The 25000-nt window shown below is 36.8% G+C and overlaps 1 protein-coding gene across 4 annotated transcripts in view; it reads left to right on the plus strand.

Annotated features, from left to right (window-relative positions):
* ZNF385D (zinc finger protein 385D) overlaps nucleotides 1-25000 on the plus strand; it is a 464447-nt gene that overhangs the window by 362773 nt on the left and 76674 nt on the right. The gene's annotated exons all lie outside the window — the stretch shown is intronic.

Raw genomic sequence — 25000 nt, forward strand, 5'->3', positions numbered from 1 at the left:
TCCTTTTTCTACCCTTACAACAATATCTCTGTCTAGCCAGAATTGTATTTTAATGTTCCTGTCCTGCCAGTACAAGCTTTTGAAAAAAAAAAAAAAAAAGCAGGTGATTTTTTTGTTGGTTGGCTCCTACCTCATGTCCTCTTGTTCCTCCAACAATGAAATAGAGCAAGGTGAACTGGAGATGGTCTCTAATATACAGAGGAAACCCATTCCCCATAATTACCCAAGGAAGCTGTGCTGTGGTGCTCCTTGACAAGGAATACCCGTTCTGTCACAGAAAAGCCTCTTAGAATTTAACTCCTTTATTTCCTTCTCCAGGATCATTGTGTGTGCAGACAAAACCTGACATAGAACAATATATTTTCTTCTGCTAATCTAGTCTGTCCAGGAAGTTTCTTGACATGGGCATCACTGGTGGAAACTTATCTTCCCCTACCAAATGTCTCTCATTTACTATCTGTTTCACTAATTTAAATATGGAAGTTACTTCTGTCAGAATAAAAATGTTTGGATTTAGAGTGAGGTCTAACCCAAAAATGTCCACAAGGTTCCTTCATCATGCTAGTCATATGAAGAAGTGGAATAATTCTTGTGTGCTGCTGCTTCTTTGTAGGCAGCTATTTATATACAGTTTTACCTATTTTTAGTTTATCAATTATTTATCAAAGCCATGAACTTGTCAAAAACTTAAATTGAACCTTGAAGCCTTCTTTTAAGGATTGGCCACCTAGGGATGAAAATAATGCATCTCTCTTCATTCTTCTCAGCTTTTTGTTCCTTAAAAATAATTTTAACAAGATCTCAGTTACAATTTCCAGACCAGTCAACATCATGTACTTACTTTCACTGATGAATCCAGGTTTTCTAGTTCATGGACTGAATGGACACCTTCCCCTTATAACATTGACATCATTCTCAAACAGTAGTGCAAGGAAGGGTAATACATTCTCTGGAGCTGTCATGTCCCTCACAGATAAAAATAGCCAAATTAGGCTCTTCCATTTAGAAGCCAGATGCTAGAATTAGGACTGTGGATACTGAGCCATTCATGGGGAGAGGATGATGGAGACTTCTGGGCCACAGTGGATCCCACTGACTGAGCAGCCCAGGTCATCACTCATAATTTTCAGCTTTGTCTTAAGAAAAAGCATGTCATGCTGAATCATACATAGTACATAGCTGCAAGAGACATCAAACACTTCGGTGTTACATACCAAAGTGAAACACCACCTTTCAAAGAGGGTATACTGTTTGTTAGTCTGCAAAAAGATCCAGACAAAAGAGAGGATGAACACATCATTAAAATAACTTAGTCATTAGTAGATACGCAACTGGGATTGATACATGGAGTGGAAAATTTTCCAGCTGACAGGAGCTAGGCATTTTCCAGAATAAAATGTTTGAAATAAAAATTCTTCTACACAGAAGCAAACAAGATATCAGCGGACACTGATACTTCTTACGCAGAGGACTGGTATGCTCCCATACTGTTCCTTTTCTGCTGCTCTTAGAAAGGATTACAAAGAAGAGAGGGGGAAGAAGCAGTGGCCATTTTCAGTCTCATCTACAGTGTCCAAAAAACTGGTTTCAGAAGAAATCTATTCATTTATACTGTTCACAGGAAACTCATGGAAGAAAAGCTGTTAAGCAGATATTTAGTTGTCCCTTCACACCTTCAAGTGATAGAGACTTGAACTCCGATTTGCCAACACTGTTCAGTGGAAGATTGTTCTAATGCTCCCCTCTCTCAAAGTTGATCAATATCATTAACTTTATGGAATGGGGAGGCCTTCTTGCTGAGTATCTTTCACTTTCCACTTTTAATATTCACCTAATTTTTAAAGCAACCCCAGTGTTGCTGATTGATGTAGAGATTATGATCCAAATGCTGTCCAGTGATTAACCTGGGACTATATCTCCCCCCCCCCCTTTTCCCTACCACACAGAAGAGAGATCTTTTTGATGGTCTCTTCTCATTCCAGTGCATATAGTTATTACTGCTGAAAATCACATAGTGCTCTGCTGAGGCAGTTCAAGAAATAATAAGTAGGCAGAGTTCCACTGCAATTTAGAAATGCTTTTCTGCTATGTGAGGGGACTAGGCAGAGCTAAGTTCCTCAGTTGCTTGCGTAATTCTGAATGTCCACCAGTTTTTGAAGCAAAAATGTGCTAAACTAAAAATGTAATGTTGAGACTTAAGGGAAAGATTGCTTTGAAGAAAAAGAGCTATTAGCTATCATTTTCTGATAACTTTAGTATATGAATGGCAAGCACATACATTGTAATTTTTTCTTTTATTATGAAGAAGAAGTTTTCATTTACTGAATATTCCTACCTTTCATTTTTGGCATTTTTTTTTAACATGATTTAAAACCATAACAACAATAAATAGTTTTTCAGAAACCTAGGGCTTTGCGGCTGTTCTACCAATGTGTCTTTATTTTTAGATGCTGGAGATAGGGTTTTTCAGAGAGTAATGAATAGAAATTCCATTTACCTACTGCATGACAGTATTATGAAAATGTTTACAATAAAACTGGTCTGTGAGATTTTTCATTTTTGCAGAGAATACAGAATTTTCTCCCCTTTGATACAGATTTCTTTCAGAGCAGAAGCACTTTTTTTCTGGTTACATGGTATCAAAATTACATTGCAAAGAAAAATGAGAAAAGGCAGTACAATAGTCTAAAATTGTTTAGCTTCTTTCCAAAGGACTTATCTATAAATCTTCATGACAGCTGTGTGTTCACTATTTCTTTTTAAAATAAATCTTCTCATACAAGGGAAGGGAGGAATGAGCAAGTAACCAAAGCCTCTCCATGCTGAGAAAAAACATTAGAACAGCAGAGGTAGGTTCTGTGGAGTCTGATTCAAGCAGTGATTTTTTTTTTTTCTTTTTTTTTTTGCATTGAGAGACATCTATATATAACATTTACATTCACATTGTGCATCCAGTACAGGGCAAAACATTTAAGTATGTGCTTAGCTGCAAGTGTGTGAGTTGCCATTTAGGTTTTGGCAGCTGCTGAGAGCTGTTGCACCAGTTCAGAACCGTTAAATATATGCTTTGTAGTAAACATTAAACATCTGCTAAAAGCACCCTGTAAAATGAAGTCCAGCTGACTTCAGTATGACAACTCATGTGCTTACAGGTAGTTGTAGGAGTAAATTCTGTGCTAACACGAGCAATCACTAAAAAAAACCAACAAAAAAACCCCAACAAAAAAAAAAAAAAACAAACAACCCCATGGCTTGGAAAAAAAGAGCTTACTAACTTTTCCTCACTTTTTGATCACCTGTCTTGACTATTTGACCTTCGTTTACCCACATTTTTAATTTCATCATTTGATCAAGGTAGTGACTGTCTGTTAACAAGGTCAATTCTTGCAAAGGGATTCTCTCTTTCTCTGCCCTCTCCTTTAATGCAGATGGCTGAGTGATAATCCAGCTTGCCTTGAGAGAAAGGTTGGGCAGCGTTTTTATGTACTCACAGGACTTGAATTCCATTATGATACATTGTAAAAGTATTTCCAAACATGTTAGCCAGAAATTATTGTTTGACTTAAATAGCAACAGTAGTAATATTCTCCTGAAAATCATGAGCTGAATGCTCATTGTGGAGCCCTTATTTGTTGTTTTTTTATCTTGTTTTTCTCCATCTCTATAAAGCAAAGATACCACTGAATCGATACACAGTTCGACTGTCTGAAGTTGTCAGGATTCAAAAAGTGCTGTTCCGGTAAAAGAATAGTGAAGGATTTTTTGGAGGATAAGCTCCACAGGATTTTACTATGGTTCTAACTTTCATGGGGAAAGAAGCAGGACCAGAAGACTTAAAACCTATTTAGGTTATGCTTGGTATCTAGAACAAATGATTAAAGTATCAGTTTGTAAGCACCTAGGGGACAATAAGGTGATAAGAAACAGCCAACATGAATTTGTCAAGAACAAATCATGTCAAACCAATCTAATTTTCTCCTTTGACAGGGTAATTGGTCTAATGGATAATAGGGAATAAATAGATGTGATATATTTTGGCTTTAATAAGGGTTGATACAGTCCTATGTGACAGTCTTGTAAAGTAAGTAGGGGAATATGGTCCAGGTGAAATTGTTAAAAGTTGGTTGCAAAACAGATTGAAAAACTGTACTGAGAGTAGTTGCTGATGGTTTCCTGTCAAAAACAAAAGATCACTACAAGTCAGGATCTGCAGGAGTCTGTTCCGTGCTCGCTGCTACTCTAAATTTTCATTAGCAATGTGCCTGACAGAATAGAGAGCACATATACCAGGTTTGTGGATGACACCTAGGTGGAGGGTGGCAGGCACTTGATGGAAGGTGGCAAGTTCAGGATTGCAGTCCAAAATTATCTTCACCAGTTGGAGAAAATAGTCTGGAATTCCGACAAGTGCAGGAAATAGAAGCACAAACTATTGTGCTTAGACTGGAAAAATGAAATGCACAAGTAGTAAAATGAGAAATGTCTGACTTAATGGGCAAAAAGGAATAGTGAATCACAATCCAAATATGCATTAACAATTGCTAATGGGGGAAAAAAAAAGAAAGAAAGAAAGAAAGAAAAAAAGAAAAACACCCAATTAATCCTATGATAACTTTTTTCCCCAACTAATCCTATGATAACATTTTTTCCCCAAGAGTTACATTTATCATTAGACAGGTAAGGATTCCACAGTATTTGAAAGTGGCAATGCCTCAGGTGAAGAATTATTTACAACAGTGGTCATCACACTTTAACAAAAGCATAATTAGTTGCAGAATTTAGAAGACATCCACTAGTATGACAAGATGTGAAAAAAATTCACTCAGCTAGGGAAAGTAGAAAACTGGGTAGATGTACAGTGGAAAAGACAAGGAAAATATAGTAATTTTTTTCAGTATGTATATAAGGTTTTCAGTATATGAAAGGGGGTTAATAAGAGAACAGTGACCAATTCATCCTTGTGTTCCTTGTTTTTGATAGAAGAATAAATTTGATTAATTCTTCAGCTTAATGTTATTCAAGAAATCTTTTGTTGCAATATTTGGTGAAACAATTCTAGCTATAATGGTAGTGAAGTTCTGGAAGGAAACACACAGGGACAGTTGTGGGCTCCCTGTTGGCAGAGGGTCTTAACAAATTAGACACCTGTTTCTGAGGATGGACAGGAAACGCTGAGTGTAGTCCCAAAGCTGAGAGAGAGATTATATGACCTCCTGCTCGACTAACTTACAAACCTGTTTCTGTGATTTGGAAGAGGTAATAGAGATTTCATTTCTTGTCCATGCCAAGTGATGGTCACACCTGGCCTGCGGCCTCTGTTTGCAAAGAGAGAGGAACTTTCAAAAGTTGGTCCATTAAGAACCAGGAAAGGCTGATACAGCTAACTGCTTGAAGTTATTTAGCATTTCACCCTTCTGATTTCAAATCTGTTATTTTTCAACTTTCAGAGATACACTTAAATGGTATTTGAAGCCATGTGTACTATCTGCCTCAATTGCTGTTCTGCGTGTGGCTATAACCACATGTTCTTATTCTTTGCATGTTTTGTTGTTCCTCCAATTACGGATTAGATTTAGATTTAGATTTCCAATTAACCTTTAGATTTAGAACCCTGCTTTGGTATAAACCCAAGAATTTCTGCCTGAGTTGTAATGCATAGCTTTCTTAATCAAAGTCACTTGTTGCAGGTATTGCCAGCCATCAAGCACATTTATCTATTATCTCAGGGCAATTTTACTTCTGGTCTTTCCAAACCAATGCATCTGCCTTCTGTGAAGTCATCAGGCTGATTCTTTAAGGAGATATTCTTGTGCAAACATTTACAGATGCTTAGCATCCCCTTAAAGTCAATGTTACTCTATGAGGGTATAGTATTAATTGCAGCACTTGTACCTCACCAAGAATAAAACTTCATCCAGGATTATCTTATTTTTATATCTATATAAATTATTTTTATATATATAATTTATATAGGTATATAATTCCATATATATATATATGCGCTACTTTTTTCTAATAATGCACCGTCTTTCCTGTACTATGGAGTTCAGTGTAAGGAGAAACAAATGCTGATTTCAGTTGTGGAATTGCACATGCCATTCATTTGAGATCAGAATGTGAGTCAGAATGGAAATACACTCATAGGTTGACACTTTTCCAGAGATACTGGTTTATAGTATTCACTGGAAAAAGTAGCAAGTAATCACAGAAAGTGATTAGTGCAGAGATTTCCATGGGATATCTGCATTTGTATCAACACATTATGGAAACCCTAAAGAATTGCTAAAAAAATCATTCAAGATATGTGATTTTTTTGGCATTCCAAAAGTCTAATCAAACAGCACAGAATATTTTGCACTTACATTGAAAACATTTGAAAACAGCCTAGTATTTTTTTTGCCCAGTTGGATATTCAGTGGAGTCTGTTTTTGTAGGCCTAGCCTGCACATTTTAGAAGCATTACCTCCTCTTTCCTAGAGCACAGTTTTAAAGGCTGCAATATGTATTGCAGTCAGGTCCTGTGCAGGTCTGGTCTTTCCCATACTACAGAACTCAACCTTTTTTTTTTTGACTGTATGTTGTATTTTGGAAGAAAATAATCTTAGGTTTTTATTACAATCCTGTCTTCTGTTAGATGTTGTTTCATTCTGAGATGGTTGTGAGTAACCTTTTTTCATGTAGGAAATAAGTAACTTAATTTATAAATTATGAAATCCAGAATAGTCTGTTGAACAATAGTTATGAACTTTCACAAAACCTGTAGTTTCTTAAAGCATTTCTAAAATGCTTAATAGAAAGTATAATTAATTTCCTTTTGTTGTATAAAGTATTTTTTCCATAATTTTCACCTTCTATACAGTACTTTTATGCACCTATACAACCTAGAAGCAGAAACGATTCATACCTGACACAGCACCTTGTTGTTTAGCTTCTGAGTACTTTAGGAGGTGTTGAACTGAGTCCCCTAGCTGATAGCCTAATGGTGTGGGTATTTCCTTGCCTCTTAAGCATTGCCTACAAACCAAACATTTTGGGTGATCCTCAGTAACTGCTGTAAGTGGTCTCTCAGTCGACTGCAAGCTATGGAGCTCTCTACACGAACTCTTCACTAATCCTGGTACCTATCTCCTCTCTTGTAGTGAAAGTAATGTATTCTGTCTAGAAAATCTGTACTGTTGCAGAACATAGACCAGCCCAGAGGTATCAGGCTCATAGAAGCATTGCCTGAGGACAAGGCGGCAGTAGGAAAGAAAGAAAGTTTTAAGTTATTGATCTTTAAAAAAGCATGCTGTTAATGTCAGCTGGTTACTCAGTCTGTTACTGGTGGGGAGAGATGGAGTGCCTTGGTGTCCACTGCATTCATACTATAAGACTTACACTTTCCTCTCAAAATTCACTCTCCAGCCACATTCAGCAGTGGTAGTTGAAGAGAGAGTGTCAAAATCAAGCATTGGAACAGGCTGCCCAGGGAAGCGGTTGAGTCACCATCCCTGGAGGTATTTAAAAGATGTGTAGATGTGGCGCTTGGGGACATGGTTTAGTGGTGGACTTGGTAGTGTCAGGTTAACGGTTGGACTTGATCTTAAAGGTCTTTTCCAACCTAAGTGGATTCTACTCTATAAATCCAGGAGAAAGCAAAGTGTAATGCTTCCAGCTACCTGGTCCCTACACAAGCAGAGGTTATGGAGAAATGTCCAACAACTATGTCAACGGAACATCAGAGTCAGTATAGGAACATGATCCTGGAGAGATTAAAACATTCATCTTAGCAGCAGCCATTGCTGTGTTAGGACTTAAAGATTATGTAAAACTTAGACTTTTTTTATTCACCTTTGTCAACTCTTACTTCCTACCTCTGCTCATCCTACCAGGTTATTTAATTTTCAAAGCACTCACTTTTTTTTGATAAAACAAGTCAATTGTGCAGAAGGTTTGACATCTCTTGAAAATTACTCGAGTTTGCTAGAAATGATCTGTGAATAGGCAATGGCTCTCTCTGATAGTCCTGTTTATAATTTGCAGAAGATTAATGACCAGTATTCTGACTGTGGAATATGGAGACAAATTGGTTTAAAAGGTTTCTGCTTCTGGCACCGAAGTGAATGGTTGCAGTGTTTGCCCTTTTGGGGCCAACTTTTAACTTCTGCTTGGGTGTAGATGATCTCAGAACTGCAAAGAGCAGAAGAAGAAGGAGAGAAAGGCAGAGGTGAGAGTAGTTAATAAGAGAGAAAGTCTGAAATAAAAGCAACCTCCCTCCTGTGTTTGAACACATCCATGCTTGTTACTGTCAGAAATTTTCCTTGTCTCAGAAATTATTAAATTGGAACATAAGAATGTACCAGAAAACATGATATTGGGGGGCGGGAAGCAGACCTAAATGATCTGATAGGCCCTAGATTTTCCAAAATCTGCTTTCAGTGTCAGGAGAGTGCTTAATGTGGATTATCTGTCACTCACTAAGATGACTTCCAGGCAAATTACACATGTATTTCCAGTGGTTTTAATGAATTGGGTCCTGTAGCTACATTTCTTTGGGTTACAGTAGTGTCAGAAAGATTTTGTGCCTGGTCGAGGGTGGGGAAACATGACAATGAAATTCAAATGCTAAAGTTGGGCAAGTAGGAGCTAACTGGAGTTTCTTTGAAGTCTTTGGCTGGAATTGTGGGAATGAAGACAACGCTTAGTATTTTTGAACTGTACATTGAAAAATAACATTTTATACATCAGGGAATTGGTATAGACGGGGAAAAATATAGACAGTATAAAAGGTATAGACAGTATAAAAGGGGGGAAAAGAAGTCTCTCTTCCAATTCTCTCATGTTCCATTCATGGAAAAGACTGCCCATTTCAACCTCAAGGAGAGAAACCTCTGCTTTATCACTTCTTGCCATACACTATTTGTGTTTGAGGCATTTTTTCCTGTCAGCTTCCTCAGTCAACGTGGGAAGTAAATCAATCAACTCTAATAAACAACTGAAATTTATGAACTGTGTTGGGGACTCTTTACAGAAACCACTTTCCATAAGTGAGTCATCACCTAAAAGGAAAGATAAATTGTAAACTCCTTGCTGTACAATCTTCATCTAGCTTTGTTTGGTGTGTTGTAACATCTTCCTTATAGATTTATTTAAAAAAATAAGAATTTATGCAGTAGAGAGTCTGAGATTCTGGATTATTAATAATAGGTGCAGATAACAGTTTTCACTATAAAAATGGCAAAGTATTGTCTCCTTTCAGTCACCAGTCAGTGACTCCTTCTGGCTCACTTTCTTAAGCACTGATAAGGACATAAAGAAGAACTGGGAGAAGAGGAACAGGCAGGGCTATACATCAAAGTCTGGTCCACAGAAAGAGTGCATAGTGAAGAAAATGTGCAGTTTTGTGTGGTGTAGAAAGATCTCCATCAAAACAAGTTAAATGGTGTAAATTGTATTTTTTCTCAAAAAAAGAAATCCTAATTTCTTCTAAAAATGCATTAAAAGTAAAGTTGCTCTTTTACTTGGCTTTGGTTTGTTATACTCTATTCCAACAGCCATAAAATCTTTTCAAATAGTCTTACACTAACTCTGGACACTCCCCCCCCCCCTTCTTTATGGTCAGTAAAATTGCACTTGCTGGAGTACCTGTGATATATTCTTTTTCACTGTATCTGTGCAGCCACCTTTTGTAGAAAATATAATATTTCCTTTTGTGAGAATTACTATTAAACATAACTGCCCCTGATGTAAACAAATTCCACTTCAGAACCTCCAGGCCTGACTTTTTAAGCTCTTTGGTTCTTTTATCACTCCTCTCATGTCTTTTACAGTCTCTGGAGATACTGCTATTCCGTGTACTTACTCACATCACAGCTAACAGCTGGGAGTCTGATCCTCTGAAGGAGTAGAAGTGCAACCTAATATCTGCTTTTAAAAGCTTTATATTGGAATAAAAAAGCACATATTTGAACTATACCTTTGAGGGTATATCGCACCCACTCATGTGCATTTTTTTTAATCTCAATTGAAAATGAAGTCTTTAAAAGTTTAAAATGGCCAAAGGGGACTGACTTCTTTTCAGGAAAGAATCCAATATGGCACTTACGCCTAACTCCCCCATGGCCTTTAAAAGCGTGATTATGCATTCAAAACATGTATTCAAACTGAGGCAATGCTCTACCGGTAGACCATACAGGTACTTTCATATATATAATTGTTTGATGAGTTGATCTCAAACCGTGATTTTAAAAATACAAGGGTTCATTCTGTTTGGGGTTTATATAGGTCTCATTGTATGATGGTGGAATAACTGTAGATACAGATGCATAGTAAATGTACTGAGTTCATTTGCGTTAGCTCTTTTTGGATGGGCATAAATGTTTCTTTTTATTCTTTAGAAAGGAGATTTTAGAAGGTAGTCTCTGAACAGGTTTTATCCTTTCCCCAGCATAGCCTATTTTTTCTGCATCAGTGGACTTGTCATGATAATCAACTTTTTTGTCCCAACCATCAATCACTCCTGATTACAGCTGGGGAGAAGTTCTGTTCTGTTGATCAGCCCATCAGTGCACATAATGTTACACCTGGAGACAAGTGAAAATCATCCCTCGATGGGAGAATCACTTGCCTTCAAGCCTTTTGTCTGAAGTATTTTAATTTACATTTAGAGTCTTGTTGCAGTTGTCAGTGCTTGCTTTGATTTTATTATTTCTTTGACAAAAATAATAAGTTCAGTTTATCTTTCCCTACATGATTAGAAGAAGAATGCTTTTCTATTTCAAATAACATCTTATGTTGTAACTTTTACACTTCATTGTACAAATAGTGCGATAATTATCACTATATAAATTAAAAATTAAATGGTTATGTGGTATTTCACTAGGAGAAACTTAGTATATGCTAGCCCAGAATTTTTGCAAAAGCTATTTTGTTGGCTTTTGATCAGATACTTGGCTAGGGTAATATTTATCTTTAGTATTCAGTTTATATGAAGTGGCTGTGTAGCAAACTTCACAGCAATGAAATCATTAAAAATTAAAGGCATCTTTCCTTTCTTTAAAGGAAATATAGCTTATATTGTGATCATTCCTGAATAACACCCTTCTGAAAATAGGGGCATTCTACGTATCTAAAGCCAAACATTTTTTCTTCCTTGTAATAAAGGTGTTTTTCAGTTGTCACAAGAATGATGAAACTTCACCTTGGGTAAATACTTCATATTTTGCTAATAACTTAAATATGACTTTTAATTAGCTATCAGAATAACCAGATGTGGTTTAATTGTACTGTTCTTTTTCCTCCCACAGTCACTTTTTTATTTTAGGTATCTTTTTAAATTACCATTGTCACAAGTTTATGCTTTCACAATATCAAAAAACCACAACATATAAGAAGACTGTAAACCTGATACTTCAAGGGCTACAGGATGAAGTGTAAATGAAGAAGAAAGTAGAATGTGAGACTATGGGGTAATAAAGATTTGATTAGCAATCATGTTTTTACATAAAAGGTTTAATTAGCAGTAGCTTATTTTCCTATTCCTGCTGGCCACTTTGAGGACAGTGATATATTGCTTTTTTGCAGTGAGCCATACCACCAAATAGAAGGTGTTATGTTTTCGTTAGATGCAGACACTTCAGCATTATTATCTTTCACCTCAGTCTACACAGCAATACAAAACATGTCTAAATGTCATAATTTAATAGGCCAATGATATATACAGTAATTTTAAAACTATGGGATATTCGCTCAGATGCTTTGTTTTGTTTCTTTTTAAATTGATGATAAAAGCACTAAATTGCAAATCAAATAATCACTCAAACAGGCTCACGCCTGTTTATGTTCTGTCTGCTTGAATACCTTGTTTGCCAAATACAGAATTTCATCACTTGTATAGAAGTTGTTCTTCCAAAGTGACAACCGTTTATTTTTATGGTTTAGTAATTAATGTGAGTATATTGCATAATTTTTATTTTACAGGGTACATCAATCTGCATTACCTTTCCAAAGACTCTCACCACTTATTATTGTCATGACATAACAGAAAAATTTCTTTTGTTATTGAATAGAGATATTTGATGGTTCTTCACTAATACAATTCTTGTCAAATAGCCTACCACAAGGTACCTGTCATTGCTTGTCAATTTATTCTCTAACATGATTTTCATAGCAGAATCTTATGTAGTGATAAATAGTTACAATAAAGTCAATTTCTAAGGTAAATGCATTCTGAGAAGCAGCAATAAGTGAGTAACAATGTCTGAAGATGTCAGAAAACACAGAGTATGTGGAAATAATTAACACCTTGGACACTGGAGGAATGAAGATTTTTACTGCATTTAAAAGTATTTTATTCTATATAATTCCCAGTGGCTAAGAATTTTTTTTCTAAAATTGTTTTACATGACTAATTTATTTCTCTTTAGTGCTTGAAAAGGCTGTAAGAATGAAACTTCCTTCACAAAAGAGCTAAGAAAATGTACATCATGTAGTTACAGGATGGAAGAATTTTTAATAAAATGCACTAAAAATGGTGCAGCACCATTTTGACTATTCTTCCAGAGTCTCACGTCTCAATTGGTGAGACAGGCTTTACTAGCGTGGCAAGCCAACAGGGAATGAGATGCAGAGAAAAGCCTGCAATCTTTGTAGGCTTATTAGCTCATCCTGTGCTCAATTAGTGCTGTTGGAGGTGGTGCTGCCACCAAAACAATTGGCAAAAAGTAAGGAGAGAACAGGTATTCAGGAGAAGAAAGGAGCAGATGCAATGACATTCAGCAGCAGGGATCATGAGGAGTGGGGACTGCAGCGAGAAAAAAAGGGTTCTGGCACAGACTCTTGGCTGAAATAGATCGGGCTGTATTAATGGTCACCGCTTAGTCATTTCTCTCTTGTAGGGTTGATTGCATTTGCCCAAGAAGGGATTCAGTAGTTAAGACATGTTTCAACCCAAGGCACAAGTTCTGTCATCCTTCCAAGAAGGATCTAATTTTTTTATTATGCATATTCTGCACTAATGGAAGGAATTGTAAAGGGAGAGGAATTCCTATGGAGTGGAAGATGTGCTTTTCACACTTGAGAGAAGTTTGTTACAACATCGTCTAGGCTAATAAGATGAGAAAGGTGACTTCTTGGACTCACATCATGAGAGAAAACCAATGCAGAGTTTTCACTGGTGTATGTGACCATGTTTGCTGTTTAGAGATGGAAAAGAAGTACAGTTTCTGGTGGTGGGAAGCTGAATTTTGTGTGAATTTTACAGGTGCTGCACAGCCTTTGAACTGCCAGCACTGGCAGCCTAATGATCAAAAGCAAAATTCCTTGTTGAAAAGGATCTTGCCTAAATTGTCAAAGCAAGTTCTGAATTGGTTTATTCTCTCTCCAAATCCCATAGAAAATGAGTGAAATTAATCAAGGGCAAATCGATCTTTTCAAAAAGTCAGCACTAAGAAAAAGTAGGCATTTGCTCTGATGACTCTTATTAACTGATTTTTCTATCACTTGTAACCATTTTGAGGCTGAATATTCAGTTGTGGCTGTGATGTCTGTTTAGTTGCAGACATCAGTCCACGCTACTTCAGTCAGAACCAAAGGCAAGGTCCCAAGCAAAAATGGGCTCAGCATTTTTGCCATGTTTCTTGCTGTGTCCATTGATATAGATAAACAAGTGTTAATCATAAGATACACTGGAAATCATTTCTCAGGAAACATGTTGTTGGTATGGTCTGAATTACTCTGCAATAATGACCTTAAAAATAGTAGAGGTACTGTTTAATCGGTAATTTACTTAGAACCTGGAGAATACTATGGCTCGCTCATACAAGGAGCCTACAGGTAAATATCTGTGCAGTATACACTGCTTTACAGATGTGTCAGATGAGATCTTTTCTCTAGAGAGCTTATTTTCTAATAAGTCAGAAATGAAACAAGAATATAAGGTAGGGAGAGCAGCAGGGGATCAGCAAATGAATTAATGGAAAAATACTTTCTGAAACCCATTTTTAAGTTTTCTTGAAAGACACAGGGTTTGACAACCAGTAGGAATATGATTCAACTTATTAGATAACATGTTAGAACAGTTGAAGTCAAGCCTGTAAAAATTGTCTGAGGGTAAATAAGAATAAATGTATTTTCAGAATTTGTAGTTTATGGAATAAATGGTTGGAGTAGGTGTGTTGTTCTAAAGCATGTGAGAGGGAAAAGGAGCTATGTAAGAGAAGAGACAAATAAACAATATTGAATAACAGGTGTGATGATGCAGAGCAGGAGATCAATATGTGGAAAGAAAGAAGACTCTGAGTCTGTCATAGTTCGTGATTAACATTTGGGATATAGTGACAGAAAAGAGGTGATTTGAGAAATGGAAAATTTCAGGTAGGAGGGTAAACAGTAGGAGAAAAATTAGAGCCATCCAGGAGCTATTCATCCTGAATGATCAGAAAGATATTGGTTGAAAGCAAGGGAGAAGTCATCACAAAGAGAGTGTGTCAAGTCCAGAGAGTAGAAAGGCTTGAAGACAGAATCCTGAAATACATTAGTCTGGCCAGTGCAAGTCTTGTTTTTCAACTGGGAGGAGGTTTGTCATCCAGACATTCTCCAGCTGGGGTTACTTAGGAGTCAGGTCTTCTCTAAAGTCAGCCTTAATGAATGTTTTTTTTCCCCCCCGCTACTTAAGCCTATATAAAAGTTAAGATGGCTGAAGTCTATCAATTAGGTCTTTTCTGGTATTTACGGTAAGGAATAATGACAGAAGCACTTCTAGAATAGTGTAAATGGGTAACTGCATTTACAGTGTAAATGGTGTGTGCAGAGGTGCATTTTCAAACTGATAAGTGATGGGTTGGCCCTTGAGGCCCTTTGGCTGGGGAGAAGCATAATTCTCATAATTTTCTTTTATCAGTACCACAAAAGATAAATCAACAGGATGATTATCTTATTGTTAACATCAAATTTCTGGAATTCGTGCACTGTAAATAACCACATATTCAGGCCTACTTATTAAAGCTGCCAATTTTGTGTGATAAGGTCATCCTTAATTTCTGTTTGTTTAATGAACAGTAGTGGACTCCACCCCTTTTTAGAGAAGTGACTGGTTTAAATGGGGAGAAGAAGAGAGGACCGTACAGCCATGTGGAGCAAAGATTCACGTAGACAATAAATTCTGTTGCTGGCTCCTGTGGTAATAAGCTGTGCAGTCAAAAGACCACCAGGGCCTATGATGTGGTCTGTCTGATCAGGTAGAGAAGGTAGGGGCTCTCTCCTATAAAACATCAGGGGGTTTTAGACCCGTATTCCTGAACCTGCAGAAGTCATAGACTTATATTTAACTGACTGAAAGGCGTGTTTGCACTCGACTGAATAAATGATTCGGCTATAGATTTAATCCATTGTTAGCAGACAACTGCTTGTCCTCCTACCATATTTGGACTAGTAAACCCTTTGGCTTAGCCTGAAAGCTCCCAAGTATATTCCTGGCCAGTTGTCTGCCTGAAGAAACCTGTTAGATTTAGTGTGTAAGCCTGAAGGTGCTAATACATCTTAAAACTCTCAGCTGGAAGTAAATACCTGGTTTGTATTTGGAATGCAATAAAATGTATTTTTTAGGAGACTGAAGGGCAAAAACGTTGAGGCTGAAACTGTATCTGTAAGGTGAAACTGAAGAAGCACTGAATTAAAGATTAAAGCCTCAACCCTTTATAAAGAGAAAGTATTGGAAAGAATTAGAAGTTAAATCTTGTCTGCACTTGGTAGGACTCTTGTCCTGAGCTTGGCCTAGTTGTCCTGTTCCTCTGTAAATGGCTGTGCATGTGTCCTGACAGCCTTTGGGATCTCATTTGGAGAGTGTGACTTCTCCAAGTTCACTGTCATCAGTACGGCTCTGGATAGTACCTGAGATCCTACTCTCACCCTGTCTTTGAGTCACAGTCACAGTGCTGTACAGTTCAAAATTCTTATTACTTGGTAAATGTGTGCATCATTAAGTGGTTTATGATTTGGCTGGCAGAGTAGGTGGCACACGGGGACGCTTCAGCCAGAGCTGGGAGTGGGGGCCTCGTGAGGCTCTGAGGAGAACAGCACGTACGGGCACAGGGGCGACATGGTTCCAGCCATTAGGGCCACCATGAACTCTGAAAGCCAGGAAAATGCCCTGGGAGAGTTAACGGTTCTTCTCAAGAGACTTACATGACTCACTGGCAATATTTATCATAATCTTGATAGATTATAGCAACCTACACCTGCAAGTACTTGCTTTTACAGTCACAGTGTTTGCTGTCTGCTATTACCCTTCTTTATCCATTGTTTAAACTTGGACCTTTAACGTTCTTTTAAGTTAGGGTCCTTGTTTTTTTGGTCTGTCTAAGTTTCATTCATGTTGGAATAACTGTCATTATTGAAATGGCTTATAGTGTAAAGCACTGTATTTGGGAGATAAATTGAGTTATTCTATTTATTTTTATTACATTTTGATTGTATTTTCATTATGGGATGGACTCAGATGTAATTTGGCTCTAGGATCAAAAATAGGAAATTACTTTAAAATGGAAAGATAGTCACACAGATTCAGTTGAGACTGAGAGTTCGAAGGGTTATCTGCCGCCTTCTTTATTCCCTAGATATCATTATGTAGTGTTTCTGATAAATGCTGTGGCTTTATATCTGTCCATAAACTGCTGCACAGATTACTTGCAACCCAGTAAAAAAAGCAGGACAATGGATTATATCTCTCTGACAAAAATGTGAAAGTCTTTGTTAGCTTTATAGCTGGATGTCTGCTGGATATATATATCAAGTGTCCTCAACACTGGAAACCAAGTCATTTCCATTTGAGTGAAATTGTTCTGGGTGTTCTCAATTTTCATTTTGTCAACATTTTGTAGAGTGTATGTATGTATGACATACCAGTAGCAGCTGAGTATGAGTACATAGCACCAACCAAGATGATGTAGAGTTACTCAAACAAATGCTATAGTGAGAGTAGACAAGTAGCATATTCCAAGTTGCATATAACACATTTCTGTGGTGAAAGCATGGCTTTTTTGGCTCAACTGATGTGTTTCTGTGATGCTGTACATTTTGTTTTGTTGGCTCAGTCAAAGGCTGTCCATCCATCCATCCATTTAAATTCTTTCGACTGGGTCCAGGCGGAGCATCGCACTTGCTTTCAATCACCAGTCCAGGGTGAAATAAATATCAGCATTTCTGTTGACTTACATGGCGCCAGGATTTCACCCACAACTTAACATGCTTGCTATCTTTTTTTTTTCTCCCAGCAAAGAGGTCCTTGCAATTTCCAAAGGGCAATGAAAACAGCATAGTTCATTGTTTCTAGATTTTGGTGTATAATGAATTTATAGGAGTGAATATTGAAACAGTTGTAAAGCTCCTGCCAAAATGTAATTTCTTTATGAGGAAAGTAATGAAGTATATTAGCTACGCTCAAAAAATAACTTCCAAATCAATATGCAAGAAGTTGATCAATAATATGCATGTTAGGAAGGTAGCAGAACACATTCAGGATTTGAATAAATGAACTAAAGAAAGTTCTTCTTTTGCAACAGGGCTTCTAGAGTAATTTGCTAACTTCCTATCATGGGTGATTTCAACATAGATTTCAATGGAGCTTGGGCTATTGAAGCAAATAGCTCATTCTTGAAGATCTTTTGTTGTTTTTAACACATTGAATTAGCTCATTACTGCTGAATATGTAGTGGAAAATAGCATCTGTTTACACTGCAATAATATAAAAATTACTTACCAGTAACAGAATAAGGAGCAATTTGCAAAAGCTAATCATATTTGTGCACTTGTCTGCAAAAAGTAAATTGTTAATACATACCCAAGGGAAAAAGCACTTAATGGTTTATGCAATTTAATAGTAATGTTAAGCATAATATATTACAGAACATTTTTTTAGGATTCAGTTTTAAAAGTCATAAGGGTATGAACACAAAAAGCATAGCTGTCCCATATTGCTTTCACCTGTGCTTAGTGATGGTTGAACTCCAGAAAGCATCCTGAAGCTCATTGTGCCCAAATCAGTGTCAAACTCTCCGTACACCCCAAATGTACACCACCAGCTTAGAAACCTACTAGGAGATTTCCTTAGGGAGAGTTCTGTCTTCCTTTAGCTAGAAGATTTCAGTAGGATGTCCTCCATCCTGTAAGTTTGGGGTGCTGCAAAGCATACTGAGGCATACTGAGAATTATCACAGCAGTGAGACGCTGTGGGTGTAAACTGAGAGCTTTTCACAATTTCAGTTCATCATTGGAGGTGAAGTTAAAGATTCTTATTTTCTTTTTATTCAAAGAGGATTCAGAAATCTCTGTAACTTTTTACAGAAACCAGTTTTCCAGAAGTAATTTTGTAGGGACCAGGGTAGACATGTTAGCTTTTCTTTAGCCCTGCTTGGCCTCCTTGTGCCTTATTTGCATGTCCCATGTGCAGACTTTTTCAGGAGATCCTTTTTACCACAGAGGCTATGTGCAAACTTGCCATGTCTCTCCCCTGACATTTTCTTTTTCTTCAGAAGTCTAGAGGGGAATGCTTTGTTCTGAACTCACATCTCAATACAAAACCTTGAGAGGGGCTTCAGTCTGTTGTTTAAGAACAGTATGCATTTATACATCTGCTTGTGGAAATGGCAACTGTTAATTATTTTTAAAGGATAGAAGGAAGAGGAATCTTAAATATTCTTCATTACTCATTGAGGTATTTTAATACCTCATTAGTTCTGATAGTATAAACTCTTCTTGGTTAGTGATGTCATGAAGCGTCCATGGCTAAAATTTTATAAAAAGGAAGCAAAAAGTCTTTCATTTCACACAAGGGTTGTGTGAATTAAGTCAGCATTTCTTCAGGTGTTAAGGTCCTGCCTGCAAGGTTAAATTAACCTTCTCATATTAAACTACAGTGCTTCTCAATCACTTCAGGAGCATTCCAACATTTGGTGGACGTGGATGGAAAACTGGACTTAATTGTACTACTCTACATGTATCAGATCTCTGTAATTCTTAATTCTGAGATGTGAGAAGTTTGGGGGTTTTTTCCTTTCATTTGAGTTACCATAGATTGGTGGGAATCAGCACTGAGCAATAACAAAAGGAAGAACAACATAAAAACATAAAGAGCAATAAATAACTATAAATATGTTAATAAATATTGTGAATAAGTATGAAGGGATTTGCCTGATCCAAAGAGTTTGGAGTCTCAGCATTAAATTTCAGTACCATTTGAAATTTCACTCTTTCAATAATCTCTGCCCAAGCAAATCTAAAACATGAAATGATGTCTTAGTTTTAAAATCAGAAAGGGCTCCTATACCTGTCTAGTTTGACCTTTTTTTATATTACACACCATACAATTTCATATAGCTGTTCCAGTTTTGAACCTGATAATCTGTGCTTGACTAAAGGAGATGAGAAACTTAGGCACTGATCCTATAACACTTTGGCATATAAAATGTCCTGTTGATTTCAGAGGGGCTACTCTTACCCAGTAAGGTTTGTAGAATTGCAGCCGGTTTCTTGTAGCTTCAGTAAGTATTTGGTTTTGGTCAATGGAAAAAAATAGATTTTCAGATTTCAGTGTAATGCGAGGTAGAGGGAATGAAGGTTTATAGCAAGGAGACAAAATATAACTGCAGTGTAAACAGTAAGTACTGTCAGAACATTCTCATTAAGTTTTGTGTATTGCTTTGTATCCCTAACCATGGCTTCTTACACAGAACCTAACATATAGCTTAAAGGAGTGAAAGATTCTGACCTGTCGGCTTTGTACTGGAAGATATTTTTGCCTGTTCTGTATTGATGATGGTACAACAACCTACTTGTGTTAGTAAAAAAACCCCATTTTTCAGTCTGCACAACTTTTGGAACAGCTTAATCTATCCACATATATGTATTACTTTAAGAACAAACAATTGATTTTATAACTAATTTGCATCGCAAGTAGGTCTGTGTGCACTATGTATATCTAAAGGAGGTTATTCAAAATACTAAGGCTCTGACCCTGCAATAGTTGGTAGAACTTGTGTGCTGGCACACCTGGTAGGTATACACAGCATCTCGTGGACTTCACTGAGGCTCTGAATGTGTTCACAGAGTCACCCAAGAATGATTGAAAGTAAGGCGAAAGGAACAAACTTACGTAAAGGAATATATATAACTGTATTGTAGACTGACTGATCTTCAAGTTTTCCTATGCCTCACAAACCTTTGTTCCTTCTGGCTATTTTGATTGTTTTTCTCAAAATATTTTCTTCTTGGCTAATCGTTTAGATAAAACCAGTTTTGAATGCAAATTTGCTTCCATGGTATGCCACTAGTTTTTATCACCACTTAGGCATTTATTTTCTGTTAATATTAATTCCTTATATAAAACATAATTCATTTTTTTTTAAAGTAGGAAATAGCATTTATTCATTTTACTTTGTTTCTTCCTCTCTCTTTTTCACGTAACATATATTTCCTCCCAAAGAGGGAAGTCCTGTGCATAAACCTATACTAGGACTTTTTAAGCAAACCACTGGCATCGGACTCTTTCAGAGATACAAAATTTGTCTAAATGAGCCAGGAACTAGTGGGCTGAGTTCCTTTATTCCAAGAAAACACATTGCCTCTCCATGGATGTTTCTGCACCTGGAAGGCTTGGATTCCTCTTGAAATATGAGGAGAATGAATCTGTAAACTCTTCCATCTTAGTCCTAGCCTTAAATTATCAGTCTTTGTGCAGCTGTGAAAACTTTTCACAGTGGAAAAGTTCACATAATATTTTACATATACTTACAGCCTTCTACAAGGAAGCTGGAGATTTAGCCTGGGAAGCACCTAGCTACTGCCAAGTCCATATAAAACAGAGCTGAAATCAGGAAATTTGAGCATTTATGTTTCTTATTTGTGGGTTTTGAATTTCTACTTATGGGCAGGAGCTGATCTAAAGGACACAGGAAATATTTATACAAAAATAGCTAGTGAAATATAAATTTAAAATCTAAAATGAAAAATTTGTGTAACTGTATATTTGAGTACAAGAATCAGAAAGTTGAATCAACATTTTTATGAAGACAAACTTGAAATTTGGAAAACTTCTAACTATAGTATTAGAAACAGTAATTCCAATAAAAGTATTAAGACTGTGCTTAAGAGCACAGTGAAAATGTCTCCATGTACTCTCTTTTGTGGTTTTGTACATACAAGTTGTATTGACTTGTTTGTAATTTCAAATATAAAGTTAAAATAGTACTGAATTAATAAGAATTTAAATATGCACTTTTTAAGCTTTTCCTGTTTTCTGTAAAATTTCTTGTAGTATCTTTGTGTCTAGCTTACCACTAGTCTTCCTTGATGCTTTGATTCAGTCAAAAGAATCTGAAACTCAGAATTCAATGAGATTGCTATTATGAATGTAAACAGACAAATATGGTTTCCTTGGCAACAGAAAACAGGTGAAAACACTCAGACGAGCTACGCTAAACCCACCCACTCAACTTTCTTTAGTTATCAGTTCACAAGCTGGATGCAGAGGGAATCGAGTGTTTTATGCTCAGTCGGTGTAAAGTTTCTAATGAACTGAGGCTCTGGGCAGGTAAGTGTATGTGTACACTCTTGATTCCCATTAGCTGTTGTGAACTGTGACAAACTGAGATTCAAAACGGTGTTGGCTACATATCCACCCCTGTTATTTTTCAGATGACATCAGAAAAGACTCTGAACTTTTCCACACTACTCAGAAAATTACTGTCTTTAAAAGAGTTACTTTAAATTCAACAGCATCCGTTGTTTTTAAGTAAACATTGTTTGTGTATAACCTGAACGTTGAAACACATTTACATTATTAAACTCATTATTAAGTAAATTGCAACCATATTGTATCACGGTGAGCTTGTTTTCTTTGTTGTTTCACAGATAGATTGTATGTCACTTCCACTTTTAGGATTGCCATTATTGACATATTATTCAAAAGGTGTTAGTTAACACAATGAATAAAAGATTTGTGGGTGTGTCTACTGCCAGTGGAGGGAAGCTGGGCTACATTTCTACAAAACTATAATGGCAGATATAATTTGCTCAAGTTCTCAGTTCCAAATATGTCGGTTCCAAATTCAAAACTGGAAGCATATATGTTATATTTACTAAGCTGAATAAATACGTGGTTTATTTTATCATATGAGTAGCACATAGGACTGTGTGTAGATTAACCACCTTCTATCTCATTCTAAAATTAACCTGAGATAAATCATTTGGTTAATCTTAATGAAAAAAGTCAAACGAGTTTAATATTCTTTTGAAACTCTGACTACAATAAGATTTACCATGGGGAAAATAAATGATGCTGCCAATTAATACAGTAGAGATAAGATTAAATGTTAAAGTTAATTTCATTGATGATACCAGTTTTCAAAAGTGCATGTTTCAATGTCTCATCTCCCCCTCAAAAGAGCTCCCCAAAAAGCAATCATTATTACTATGGAAGTCAGTTTATAAAAACTTCCAGAGACCAGAACTTGATAATCTTGTCAAAATGAGTTTAAAACTGATCTGCCTTAACAATAAAAAGGATAAAATAGATGGTAAAGCAAATAGTCTGTTTAGGGACTTTCAACATGCAATGAAGTTTTGTTCTTCTGCATGAAGTACTGGTGTCCTTAAAAGAAAAATGCCAGGTATGGGAAGAGATTGACTACTTGAGCTATCTTCCCTTCAGTATATATATATTGATGCTGTGTATGCCTACCTGGAATGCAGTGTGAAGTGCGTTATATCTGGGCAGTTTTTTGTATCTTGCTTAGATAGTTTCAGGTAATGCCACGCTCAATGGCAGCCTACAGTACGAGCAGAGGCATGGTCATAAAGATACTGTGTTACAGGCAAGCGATATTAAGTAGGAAATCTTGACCTTCTGCATCAGACCAAGATAAAATAGCTTTTCCTTTCCATAATAAAAATATTTGATTTTACTATAGGATGGATGATTTTACCGTAAGAATGGGGTCGATGCCAATCTCTCACAAAGCGATGCAGACTCTTGCCAGGTGCAGTCTCTCACCATTATATAAATGGCTCTGGAAGGAGCCCAAGCACAGGGAGTGGGATGGAGCAGCTTTGTTAATGCAAAGGAGCTAGCGAGCTCGGAAAGCACCCATTTGCTCTGATCCTTGAGTCTCAGGGTACAGTCGTGAGTGTATGGAATATGCTTTATGAAGGAGAAGAGGGAACAGAAAGTTTTTCTTTCTATGGAAAGAGAAAATTAACGTGCTGGGACATTTATTTTATTCTGCCATAATAATGGAGAAATGTTTTCTTTTCTACAGAAAGGTCCTTTTTAGTACTTGCTCTGTTATTGTATATTTGGCTCTAGGGAAAGGGGCAAATTGATCAGTCATAGTTTAGGGGGCAAAAGCTTTCTCTCAGAGCATATCTGAAAGAAGTCATATTACACGTCCTTGGCATTTTATACCACAGTTATATCTGAGTCCATAATGTAATTAGATCTCTGGCTCTGTATTACAGACTGGTGTTGATGATAGAGTGCACAAAAAATTGAAATGATACAATTCAGAAGATAAAGGTAAGCTTAGCAGAAGGAAGAAATGACGACAGGCAACATTTATCTGCACTGTAATTGACTGCAGATTGAGTTTGTATATATCAGGCAGAAATCAGGATACTCTTCATGTTCAATATGAAACATGTCATCGTGTTGACATCACCTTTAAAAATTACATTATATGTCTTCACTTAACCTCCTACTCTGCAAAGGCTTCTACAGGCACTTACCTTGTTTGTCTCTTGTACCATGAGTCTGTGAAGCTCTGCTGAAGTCCATGGAGTTCCTCTGTTTTCTAGAAAGTAAGCATAGGACTTGTGAGTAGTCCTGAATTTCCTGCGTGTACTCACTGGGCAAACAAAACAGTAGGCCTTGTAAGAAATTATTTTTGAAAATTTAAAATAACCTCAAATAAAAGCTTACCTACTAAATAGAGTAAATACATCTCAGTGCAAAAGACTGTAGAATCCTCTTACCGTTTTATCAGGTGTGAAAGCCCTGCCCTAGGCAGAACCAACTGTTGGCATCTCAAGGCTGTTAGACTTTCTCTCTGTAAACTTCTTCTGTTTACTTACTGGAGAAGTTCCATAGGGATCACATCAGGTTATGTAAATAGCACATACCTGGTAGTATACAGATGTCTGAGCTGCATACTGCAACCTTCCCTGAGCTCAGTGCTGTCATCACTGCCTGGCCAGGCTGGCCAATCAGTCTGGAATGGCAACTTTGGAGTCATTAGAAAAAAATATGATACTTGTTCCAAAAATAAAAAGGTCTTCTGGTTTTTATCACTTTCTTGTGTGCTTAGAACAGATATAAAATTATATTTGTAGTACTTATTGACAGCCCAACTTTAAGAAAATATTCTGTACTCGGAGATTAAGACAATGTGTAGCACAGGCATCTTTCCCTGACTTCACCAAAGGACAGAAGCCCTCTTGGCTTATGCAGTTGTGTGTTATTGCTTTTCATGTGTGCCCAGCTCACTGACAGTATTCGTTTGAGCCAGGAAACTCATTTTTTGTTTTTAGAGCTTTTTACTCTGGAGGATCCTGACATCAGTTGCTGATGTACTAGCCAAAATTGCTACTGTTGTATTGGGAATAACAGTAGAGGTGATGGTAGTATCCAGTAGCCGGTAAAAACAAAGACATGACATGAGCTACTGAAATCTGAGATAGACAGAAAGGACATTTCAGCACTCTCAGCCCTTGTTTGGGGCTTTCTAAGGGTGCAGACAGACTGCAGCCCTGCTACTAATTGGCCAAATGACAACATGGAGCAAAGCACTCTCCACAATGGACATCTTTCAAAACGTATTGTGAAATGAGAAAGACATAATACAGGATAATTGGATTGAATTTTTGCAAGGAAGAATCAGTGGAACTTTTTAAATCACTACACTTTTAAAAAAAGTTCTTTTCTTTGATGTGGCTTTTATTATGAAGGTATTGCCTAGAAGGAATGACTGAGGCA

The sequence above is a fragment of the Aptenodytes patagonicus genome, chromosome 2, assembly GCF_965638725.1.
Source record: "Aptenodytes patagonicus chromosome 2, bAptPat1.pri.cur, whole genome shotgun sequence".
NCBI lineage: Eukaryota > Metazoa > Chordata > Aves > Sphenisciformes > Spheniscidae > Aptenodytes > Aptenodytes patagonicus.